The sequence below is a fragment of the Schistocerca nitens genome, chromosome 3, assembly GCF_023898315.1.
Source record: "Schistocerca nitens isolate TAMUIC-IGC-003100 chromosome 3, iqSchNite1.1, whole genome shotgun sequence".
Lineage (NCBI taxonomy): Eukaryota > Metazoa > Arthropoda > Insecta > Orthoptera > Acrididae > Schistocerca > Schistocerca nitens.
Window position 1 is genome coordinate 906,860,428 of NC_064616.1, and position 12,652 is coordinate 906,873,079.

General features: G+C 37.6%; 1 protein-coding gene across 2 annotated transcripts in view; it reads right to left on the reverse strand.

The window, feature by feature from the left end:
* Nucleotides 1-12,652, reverse strand: part of LOC126248964 (sodium-coupled neutral amino acid transporter 9-like) — a 356,283-nt gene that overhangs the window by 61,207 nt on the left and 282,424 nt on the right. The gene's annotated exons all lie outside the window — the stretch shown is intronic.

Sequence of the window (12,652 nt, forward strand, 5' to 3'; positions counted from 1 at the left end):
TTCACACATAATGTATTTAGCAAGTAAATTAAACAGCCTGAAATTTGTAATGAAGATTATGTCATATTAAACTAACATGGAGACAAGAAAAATAGTTTACAACAGCTACTTTTGATCAACTATAAGGTATGGCATTATTTTTTGGGGAGGCATAAGCAAAATGACTACAATCTTAAAATTACAAAAATCAATTGTTAGAGTATGTCTAAGGCAAAACCGAAAGTATCCTGCCACCCACTGTTAAGAAATTTAAAAATATTACATGCTCCATGTTTGTACATTTATTAACAGATAATTTTTGTATACAGTAAGCCCAAGTTATTCATAGACAATGATTATAAACATCAATACAGTACTAGGAACAATGAGAATTTCATGCTTCCAGTTCATAGATCAAAGCTGTTTGCCCAAATCCCAGAATACATGGGCATGAAAATATACAACATTCTAAAAAAGAAACAAATCCTCAGCATGGAGATGTGGCAACTAAAGCAGAAACTTATGACAATTGTTAGTACAGAAATGTTATTAATCCTTAGAATTATTTCTTAATGATAATATAACAATCTGAACATGAAAGCAAGTGGCTGAAATGTTTTGTTAATTAAGCTTAGAAGTTTTATGTCTAACAAATTACTATAATAATTAGTCTCTCTTTTTGCCATAACACTGTTGTTAGGCTACACGCAGTCTCTGTAAATTATAAATTAATAATTATTGTTTATGTAATACACATAAATTGTAGTTGCAGTATTGACAAGTCCCCTGTACATTAAATCTTGCAGTTTAAATCTGTGTGTTATGGGATGATAAAAAATCTGATTCTGATTCTAATATTCTGAAAAACTTAGAATGCCAAAAATATTTCACAAAAGAGAGAAAAGCGTATGGTAAAATATTAGGTATGCCTAGTAAACATAGGAAAGGCAACACTCCAAAACCACGAATGAAAGCCGCAGAGAGTGACAAATACAAGGATTTAATTAAACCAACATTAGCAGCTGCACATAGTACAGGCAAAGGGGTCAAAGTTCAGCATAAAAGATTGAATGATCTACCTCTGGAGTATATATATTATGATGATTCAAATGAAATCAGTGTCAGCTGCCACAGTGAACACAGGTCACACAAATGAAATCATTCCAGAGCTTCAAGATGTATCATCGAGAAAGTATGGAGATGGTTGCCCATGAGCTCCACAGGACAGAGTACAAAACATTCCCATGCAGACATTTGATAATAAGAGGATTTGATGATTTATAGCATTCTGATCTCACTGATATGCAAGAACATTCATGATCAAATAAAGGTTTAAGTACATTTTAATAATAATAGATACACGTGCAAAATTTGCATGGGCTCCATTGGTGAAGAGAAAGATGGAGAAGGAAGTCGCGGAGGCGTTAGAACAATTGCTGCAGACTGGAATGAATTGATATCCTGACAATGTAAACCAACCATGGAAGAAAAATTTACAATAGGTATTTCAAAGTGGAAGTGGTGCAATATGGAATAAACCATTACTCAACATTCTCTCATTTGAAAATTAGTTCTATTGAACAGTTGAACAGGATGATCAAAAAACAGATGTGGATGCAATTTAATCTTCAAAGGTTATACAAATGGCTTGACATTCTATCACAAATTCTTGATGAGTGTAATCTGACCACTCATCAAACAGTTAAAATGAGGCTTGCTGATGGCCATGATAAAGGGCTTCTAACTACAGTGTACAATTATATTAAGATGGTGGATCCACACACGCAGAAGTCCGATGTAAGTGATTTGCTACATATTTTCAAATACAGAACTGTGTTTGAGAAGGCTTAGATACTGAACTGGTCAAAAGAAATATTTACAGTTTCCAAAGTGCAGCATACAAACCCAAGGACTTCATCTTCAAGGCAGTGACAGTGAAGAAAGTGCAGGAAATTTTGACACACAGGAATTACAAATAATCTTTGAAATTATTGTGTTCCTCATAGAGTGATCCATAAGGCATTGAGGGGTGAGGCATTAGTGAAATGGCTTGGCTTCCTGTCAAAGCACAACAGCTGGGCGAATGCTCACGATTTGCTATATAAAAGGACACAAAAACCTCAAACCATGCAGTAGTCTGACATGAGTGCTATGAAATGCATAATCAGAGGTGGAGGTGGTATTCTTGATAACCTGCCAGTTGAACTGCATATCCAAGCACACAACTTTCATGGACCTGGAATGAAGTTGAAAAAATGCCTTCCTCAAGGTGATAATGGAATTAATATATACTAGATGAGGCATGCAAGGAGCACAAGATTGCTTACACCACATGATAGTCACACTATAGACTGAATATAAACTGATAAAGCCAAGCAGATACACTGGAGAAAGAACACTATTATAAAACATATCTCGATATCGGATGAACAAAGTCTGCACAAAGTACTCAAACATCTAGAAAATATGTTTCACAAGAACGGACACAGCAAAAGACAGATTCAGACAGCCCTCAGATGATGGAAACACTGCAGAAACCCAGATGAAGAACAGTCTAAAGATGAGGAAACAAGCCTTGCCTTTCTACCGTATGCAGGCAACGTAATATCAAAAATTGGGAGACTGATAAAACAACACAAAATTGACACAGTCTTCCGACCACCATCCAAGATATGGGCCCTACTGGGGACAGTGAAAGACGGATTTGGCCTCAAGATAGCGGGCGTATATAATATTCAATGTGATTGCGGCAAATCCTACATTGGTCAGACAATCCGAACAGTCAAAGACCACTGCAAAGAACACCAATGCCACATGGGTCTAGGCCAGCCCACCAAATCGGCACTGGCAGAACACTGCTTGGAAACTGGACACAACGCGAAATATGAAGAGACCAAGATTCTGGCCCCTACCAGTTTCTATTGGGACAGCATCTTCAAGGAGGCCACTGAAATTCACATAGTGGACACTCTCATAAACCGAGACACAGGTTTTCAACTAAGCAAGGCACAGTAACCATTACTTAACTCCATCAAGGAGTCACGCCACAAGCGGACACAAGACCCTTCTACAATGGCCGCAGAGGACACTCCATGGGATTCTGTATCTTCAACCACCTGGCGCGAAGCCGGGGACGGCGCAGACCTGGGTCGGCACCAACAAACAGATTGTCGGAGGCTGCAATCGAAGCATTGCCGCTCGCAAACGGAATGTCGGTGGCCAGAACCAGAAGTTTGGTGGCTGCAATCGGACAGTCGGCGCAGGGAAATAAAGCCCAACTGATGGACATAAATAACACTGACAATGAGTGGGCAGACCATTCCATCAGAACTACCTGATGATGGCGTAAAAGTTATTCACTGAAATATCATGGGACTTCAACAATTGCATCCGGCTGGACACCAGAGACCCTGGAAACAACAAATATGCCAGGAAAGCCTCCGATCACATATACCCAGTGATGTTGTTCCATATGCCACTGCCATCTACCATGTTTCTGCAAATTTGTCAAAGGTAGGGTGAGAATTGGACAACAGGCACGTAACCATTGCTATAATAAATGGTAACGAACTGTCACCCCTGATAGTGGATGATCTGTTAGACTGTTCTGCTCCTGCAATGCCATTTGGATGATGTGTCGATCTTCTCAGGGGGTGGTCTAGGTGGCGTTACCTGATCCATCTCATTGTGTTCTATGGCCTTCTGTGAACCATTTTCACACACCTGCTGCACTGCTGAAACACTTAATCTCATGCAAGCAGTAATTTCCTGGAGGGATTCAACACATTTTCAAATGCCAACAATGCACCCCCTTTCAAATTCACATGCATCTGTGAGGCATCCTGCATATCTGCTCAAGTTGCACTGAACCATTAACTTTGGTTTATAGTGACAATGAAAGCTGTATGTACAATTTACCACTTGGTGTTGTTGCACCTGAATATTGGTGTTGATCTTGAACCCATCAGCTGACATAGTTCAATTGCTAAACATTTGCATAACATACTAATGTACATGTCCTGTGACTATGAACACCCTATCTCTAGTCGTTCAAGATGTTCTACTTTTTCCTAACATAAGTGTATTTAATAGACACAACTCTTGATTTACATTTATGCCAAAAAGTAAACTGATTTAGAGACATATCACAAGTTCCAAAACAGGAGTGACATATTTAATCTCACCTGAATGCTTTGGTAGTTTAGTTTTTGAATCTTTGCATGTTCGTCTAATTTATCAGACAAAGTTATTGCATTCTGGTCAGTGGCTACAGTAGAGTTCTGTAGCACATGTCGATAGCCCTTTGTTTGTCTGTGCAGCGTACTTTTCCACGGTCTTTAGTATGGATAGTGACTGCGATTGCTGCCTGCGGATGAAAGCTGAGTTGGTGACTCTTCACTCTCAGTTTCAGGCAGTGATGACTTCGGTTACACAGCTTGAGGCTGTAGTGGATGGACATCGCTGTTGTTCACTGGCCATGGGGATCCAATGCACATCCAGCACGTCTCATGAGTCTGCAAATCAGTCCACACCGATGGCCAACCCAATTACTGCTCACACTGAGGTTGACCACTCAACCATAGGTAAGTTGGAAGTCGCCTCAGGGCCTGACAGGTGGCCAAAGACTTCCCAGGGGGGCCAAATGTTTGGCCTCTGCAGGTAGCCAGACAAATAGGTTCCATGTGCTGTCTGTGACTGGCACAGCACCTCAGTTAGATGCAGTCACTTGCCTTATTTCAGAGGAAACCTTTCAGCCTCCAAATTCTGGGCATTCACAGAGAGAGGGATTATTGGTAGTTGGGAGCTCCAATGTTTGGTGCATTATGGGATCCCTAAGGGACATCGCTGATTAGGAGGGAAAGAAAGCCATTGTGCACTCCATGCACATACAGGGTTGGAGTCATTCCAGGTGTGGAATGGGTCCTTCTGGATGCTATGTAGAACACAGGAGGCAGCCAGCTGCAGGTGGTAGCTCTTGTTGGTACCAATGATGTGTGTTGCTTTGGATTTGAAGACATTCTCTCTAGCTTTGAGCAGCTATCAGAAGTGGTAAAGGCTGCCAATCTGGCTTGTGAGATGAAAGTAGAGCTCATCATTTGCAGCACAGTTGACAGGACCGACTGCAGACATTTGGTACAGAGCCAAGTAGAGGATCTGAATCATAGGCTCAGACAGTTCTGCGACTGTATAGGTTGCAGATTCCTTGACTTGCTCCATAGGCTGGTTGAGTTTTGGTTCTGCTGAATAGGCCAGAAGTTCACTACACACAGGAGGCAGCTAAATGGGTAGCAGGGGCTGTGTGGCATGGGCTGGGCAGTTTTTTGTGTTATAGGGTCTCAGGGAAATACAAAAAGGGCTTCAGAGTCAAAGGGTGCTGGTCAAACAGAGGAAGAATGTAGATACAGGAACCATCAGTATAACAGTTGTAAATTGTCGTAGCTGTGTTGGGAAAGTACCAGAGCTCTATTCGCTAATAGAAACCACTGATGCTCAAATCATTATAGGCACTGAAAGCTGGCTAAAGTCGAGATAATTTCAGCTGAAATTTTTACAAAGAACCTAACACAACTATGTTTCAGTTTCACTTCCCAAAATTTTGCAACTCACTTTTGAATGTACAAGTACACATTCTATTAGTATTAAAGCTTAATTGTCTGTGAAATCTCAATGTTAATTTCATGTTTAATGTAGTTTTTAAATGACATTGTCCTTCTGTTGTGTTTCCAGTTGACATTTTCACTATTCTGTAATCTCAGTGATTATTTGTGTAAATTTAAAGTAGCACTACATTGCCTACATGTTTCTTAGTTCCCCATGTAAATTGTTTGTATTCTCTGTATGTGAAGTTACTATATTCATCAATGAACAATTTTGTGTACATTTTTTAAATGGCAGTCCATTGCCTATTTTTTTTTCTCCAAACTACATATTTGTTAAGAAAAATGACTTGTCCTATATCATGTGTACTTTGTACAATATGTGATCCACAGGATAAATAAATAAATACAAATACAAATACAAACAGTGTTCTGAAAGGATAGGCTAAGAGCCCATCTATTTGAAAACCTATTCAAAAAAGCAGACAAACATTACTGAGAGACAGTCTCCATTCCTTCCAAATTGACAATGTAAGTGTACACCAGATGTGGCTTGAATTCAAAGAAATAGTATTGACAGCAATTGAAAATTTATAACAAAAAAATTAACAGATGACACAGATGATTCCTCTTGCTACACAAAACAGGTCAGAAAACTGTTGCAGAAACAAATTTAAAAGAATGCAAAATCCCCAAGATTGGTGATCTTTTACAGAAGCTGGAAATTTAGCTCAGACTTCAATGCAAGATGATAATAATAGTTTCCATATTGAAACTTTGTCTTGAAACCTGGCAGAAAATCCAAACAGATCCTGGTCATAAGCAAAGTATGCTAGTAGCAAGACACAATCTATACCTTCTCTGCACAATAACAATGGAAATACTGTTGATAGCAGAGTCACTAAACACATCCTTCCAGAATTCCTTCACCAAAGAACACAAAGTAAATATTCTAGAATTCGAATCAAGAGTAGCTGCCAATATGAGGAACTTAAGATGTCCTTGGAGTAGTGATGCAACTTATATCGCTTAATGAAAGCAAGTTTTCTGGTCCAGGCTCCTTTCAGAGTACGGTGATGCAATTGCTCCATACTTGGATTAGAATAGATTAATACTAGTTCCATGGATCATGAATACGATATTTCGTAATGATGTGGAACGAGACAAATTTTCCAATACATGACATAATTAAGTTAATTTAACAACATAATTAGGTTAATATAACAAGTTTTTTATTTTTTTATTTTTATTTGTTTAAATTTTTTATAATTTTTTGTTTGGTTTTTTTTCTTTTTTCTTAATTTATATCTAAAAATTCCTCCATGGAGTAGAAGGAGTTGTCCTTCAGAAATTCTTTTAATTTCTTCTTAAATACTTGCTGGTTATCTCTCAGACTTTTGATACTATTTGGTAAGTGACCAACCACATACAACCAACCACTCACTTGACAAAAGATCTGTGCCCTAAGACAGGAAAAATGCACAGGTCACATCATTATTCAAGAAAGGTGACAGGAGTATTCCACTAAATTACGACAGGTCTATATGATTAATGTTGATATGTAGCATGATTTTGGAACATATATTGTGTTCAAACATTATGAATTTCTTTGAAGAGAACAGTCTATTTACACACAGTCAACAGGGATTTAGAAAACATCATTCTTGTGAAACACAACTAGCTCTTTACTCATGTGAAGTGGTACTGACAAGAGATTTCAAATTGATTCCGTATGTCTAGGTTTTCAGAAGGATTCTGACACTGTAGCTCACAAGTGGATTGTAATCAAATTGCGTGGTTATGGAATATTGTCTCAGTTACATGACTGGATTCATGATTTTGTGTCATAGAGGTCACAGTTTGTTGTAACTGATGAAAAGTCATCAAGTAAAACAAAAATGTTTTCTGGCATTCCCCGAGGTAGTGTTATAGGCCCTCTGCTGTGCCTTATCTATATAAATGGTTTAGGAGATAATCTGAGCAGGCATCTTAGGTTGTTTGAAAGATGTAAATTCAAATAAATACCTAGGAATTACAATTATGGACAACTGAAATTGGACAGACCACACAGAAAATACTGATTTTTTTGCAGAACACTTGGAATTTGCAACAGATCTACTAGAGAGACTGCCTACATTATGCTTGTTCATCCTCTTTTGGAGTACTGCTGCATAGTGTGGAATCCTCACCATATAGGATTAACAGAGTACATCAAGGAAGTTCAAAGAAGAGCAGCATGTTTTGTATTATCAAGAAATAGGGGCGAGAAAGTCATGGAGATTATGCAGGATTTGGGATGGATATCATTAAAACAAATGTGTTTCTTGTTGCATTGGGATCTGATGATATTTCAAACACCAGCCTTCTCGTTCAAATGCGAAAATATTTTGTTGACACCATCCTACATAGGGAGAGACAATCATCATAATAAAATAAGGGAAACTGGAGCTCACATGGATAGATATAGGTATTCATCTGTTTGAGACTAGAATAATAGAGAACTATTGTGAAGGTGGTTCAATGAACCCTCTGCCAGGCACTTAAGTGTGATTTTAAGAGTATCCATCTAGATGTAGATGTAGATAGTAATACTACTGCACAGACTGCTTACAAACATTGATCTACTTAAACTCATTATAAAACTCAAAATCCCATGATTTTGCAGTTTGTTTAAGGGGCTCCGGAACGCCCTATACTTGCAATGTTAAAATAACGCTTATAAATTACATCTTTCCTCACAAAGTATTTGAGGTAGGAAGTTGAACTTTTTACAGATTATTTATTGGAATATGGGCTACAACTTAACACAGGGATTTTACAAAATTTTAGTTCAGTTATTAAAGATGATTTTTTTTCAATTGTAATGAAAATTCACAACAATTTTTTGCAATTTTTTATTTATATATTCAAAAATATACAGTTTTTTGGAAAAAGGCTGTGTTAAATTATGCAGAAGGTACTGTCTAACATTTACTGAAAGTTTGAAACAAATATGTTTGGAAGATCCTTAGAAAACATGTAATTAGTATGAGAAAATAAAAGTTTTGGGAATCCAGCGACAAAGATTGGATTAACTTTTTAGTGCATTCCAGGTCCATAGGATGGATTATCTTCATCCTCTGCAAACTCCTCCTCCAGCTTCCTCTTGTTCCTCCTCCTGTTTACTCTTGCTTGTATTTCTAGACTCTTTACAGCCCTGTCTGCAGCCCGAAGGCGTTCCTTGTCTAAAGCAAGCATCGCTCGTACCATGTTAGAACCTATCTTCATTCCCATATTTCTAAATACCTTGCACCTTACAATGTTGCCATCATTGAAAGTTGTAACAGCATAATACACACCAAAGTGAAGTGTTTCTATTCCAACAAATACAGTCTTGGGGATTCTTGACCATATAACACTATTTACACTTTCATTGGGGTTTTGAGTTTTTCCGTGAATACACTTTTTCAACAGTTCAGGTGCTGCTAAGTCTCTGAAAATAGGTTTTATCACCTCCATTATTGCATGAGGCAGACTATGCTTATGAGTGTACACTTCACCAGTTAGCAATCCTTTGTTATATTTACACCAACTGTCTTCTTCTTTGGGACACAAGCTATGTTGGGGATTTTCATCGGTTGAAGAAGTATGAAAAAAAAAGAGCCCAAACAGCCTTCTTCATTTCGTCGACACTTTGTGTATTTTGCCTAATAGCCATTCCATAATAGTTCTGTATTTTGTCAATTACACTGTCAGTTAACCTTCCCTTCCCATCCAACCCTTTACCATCACTGAGTTTTTGTTTTTTGTACGAAGCTTTCAGTCGCCGAAGTCTTGTTCCCATTCGCTTCTGTACGTGTCCAATACACTCAAATTTCTGCACTACAACATCATCACCATAGGGCTTCAGTCCTTGAACATGTTTGAATTTTAGAATCACCGTCACCAAGGTAATTAACATATCGCACTTTATCACACGCCTCAGAACGCTGGAATATACTGGCAACACCAGCCACTTCCATTCCTCCACTACTGCCACTATAGTTAGCTTTGCATTTATTTTCATGTGTACCTTTATATTTTTGTGGACATCTACAATACTTTGATATTACTGCTACATCTAAAACTTTCCCTGTATACATACTGGTGGCAGATACTACACCATGAGGAGATGTGTGTCCCCGTTTATGCCAGGTACCATCGAACGCTGCAGTCAAATCTCTGTTACCATTATTTTCCATTACTGCCTCTTCCACAGCGTTCTTCATAGATTCTATACAGATATCTTCTACTTTAGACCCTATTAATTTATTATAGGTTGTAAACTTGGTTGCGGGATTTGGAAGATTCATGATGCCACAGAAAATTGCACCTGCAGTAGCACCCTTACCAACTGAACACAAGGAATAAACAAATCTAATGTTGTGTTCGTAGATTTTTCTACCATTTTCTTCAGTTGCAGTTACTGCAACACTGTTCCAAAAGGTGGTCATGTATGAACACTTATCACACTTCAGTTGTATTTCACTAGCAAGTCCTACATGCTTTATTATGGAGAGTTCCAGACCAACTTCACTACAATGAATACATCTTACACAGTTTGAAAAAATTCCTTTGAGAACCGACATATCAAATATTTCATTCACATCCGATTCGCCCATAAAACATTCATAGTTTTCACTCTTTGAACCAAGCTTCTTCTGTGAAGTATTTTCTTTCCCACTTTGACTGCTATGGGCAGGTGTACTTGAGAGGTTAGGTTCACTCACTTGGTTATCGTCTTTATTGTTTACAGTAATAACACATACTTTTGGCTTTCCAACATTTCTCCTTTTCTTAAAAGCCTTCAGAGGATTTCTAATAACTTTACTTTTACCCATTATTATACTTCAACAAAACAGAGACTCAAGAAACAGAATTAATTACAAATATTTTCGAGATAACGACAGAGTAAATAAACATGAAACAATCGACAATCACACCAGCGATATATATTGAACCATCACAGGTTAGCCACAACACATACTTTATCTCACATCACTAAAATGTACCTGATGAACACGGACGTTAATAATAACACCATTTGACAGCAGTTTAACAGCGCCACAGTGGGTCACGCCCATGTAGAACACATTTCAAAAAAAATTTAAAAATAGTTGTAGTCTTCGGAATTGAATAAATTATATATCTATTAAAAGGTAATAGTCTGCAGATTCAGAAAACGCAAAAAAGTAAAAATTGAACTTTTCATGATTTTGAGCCTTTCCGGAGCCCCTTAAGTAGGATACATTTCCAAAGATGATATGGAAACAGAAATAAAATGTAAGATTGCCATTTTAGATGTTATTGGGTGATATGGGACTCATTGTGTTGTGTATGTTAAAAGCACTGTAATACCATCTACTACATTGATTCATTTGGAAATTTAAGACTACCAAAAGAATTGTGTCATTACTTCACTGATAAGAACAAAGCATTCTACAATTTTGAAAGCTACCAAGACATTATAGCCTCTGTAATAAGCAATATATCTAACAGTGGCATCATTGTTATGCTAGAGGTACTGCTATAAGTTCCCCGATAAATAACATTCCGAAGCTTAAGGATCACTTTTTTTATATAAACACTGCATAAGCAATTTCATTTCACACTTCGTAAAGGCTAGTAATCAGTAATAAATATTTGCATAAGTCATTAATGCTCTTACAAGGTATAAGTGGAGTATCAGTAAACAGTGTGTTCCAAATCTGCAACAGTGTGTTTGAAATTCTATCATTTTGTGGACTGTTATTAAATGCCTTACAATTAACATGTAAAAGTTACTCACTGCAAGAAATATTATGTTGTTGTTGTTGTTGTTGTATCTGGATTCTGCTCCAGCTACTGCCAGGTCTGGGTGCTGATGAGTCCTCTCCATTTGGTTTGATCCTCCCACCACTTTTCTTCCTCCACTTGCTGCCAGGGCACACCTCTCCTTTCCACAGACATTCTCACTCTCATTTTCCACCATGTTCTTGGGCACCTTCTAGGTCTCTTTCCATTCGTCTTAAGTTCTTCCATAATTTTGGGAATTCTCTGGCCACACATCCTCTTAACATGCCGATACCATCTTAATCCCTTTTTTATTTCTTCTCTCATACTTTCTTGTTACATCCTTTCTAATATCTACATTGCTTACTCTGTCCATTCTTGTTTTTCCCTTAACTGCTCTGAGAAATTTCATGTCACCTGCTTACAGTCTGCTCCAGTCCCTTTCTGTCATTGCCCTTGCTTCTATTCCACAGGTGACCACAGAGAAGTAATAATTCAGAGTTTTGCTTTTTCTGAAACTTCCTTGTTCCAAATCAGGTGTTTTATTGTTTGGTAGAAATTGCCTCCCTTCTGTAACCTCGTATTAGTTTTGTTGGCTATTCTTCCATCACTAGATATTTCATTCCCTAAATAAGTGAAACTATCTAGCACTTTGAGGCATTCTCCATTCAACGTAATATTCCCGTTGATCCCTCTAAATAAGTAAAACTGTCTACCACTTTGAGGCATTCTCCATTCAAAGTAATATTCCCGTTGATCCCTCTAAATAAGTAAAACTGTCTACCACTTTGAGGCATTCTCCATTCAAAGTAATATTCCCATTGATCCCTTTCTCTCTTCCAAATTCCAGTAGTTCACTCTTATCTTTATTTATTTTTAATCCATACCTTTTCATTATTTCCATGCATCAATTCATAACCGTACATCTACCTCTTTATCACCCCATATTACCATATCATCTGCAGAAATCATCCTTTTGTCTTTTTCTTTTAGTGTATGCATAACCGCCCTATTCATTCCCTCCATCACAACATTAAAAAGTGCAGGAGATAAAATACTTCCTTGTTTAAGTCCTTGTCTTATTTTGAAGTATTTGGAGTTCCCCAATGGCGTTCTAATTCTGCAATTGTGTCCTCTGTACAGTGTCTTTATTACATTAATGTATCCATCTTCTATACCTATCTTCTTCATTTGTTTCCAGAGTCTTTACCTGTTAATTAAGTCATATGCCTTTTCTATACCTAAAATGACCATTATCACCTTTTTATTATATTCCCAACTTTTTT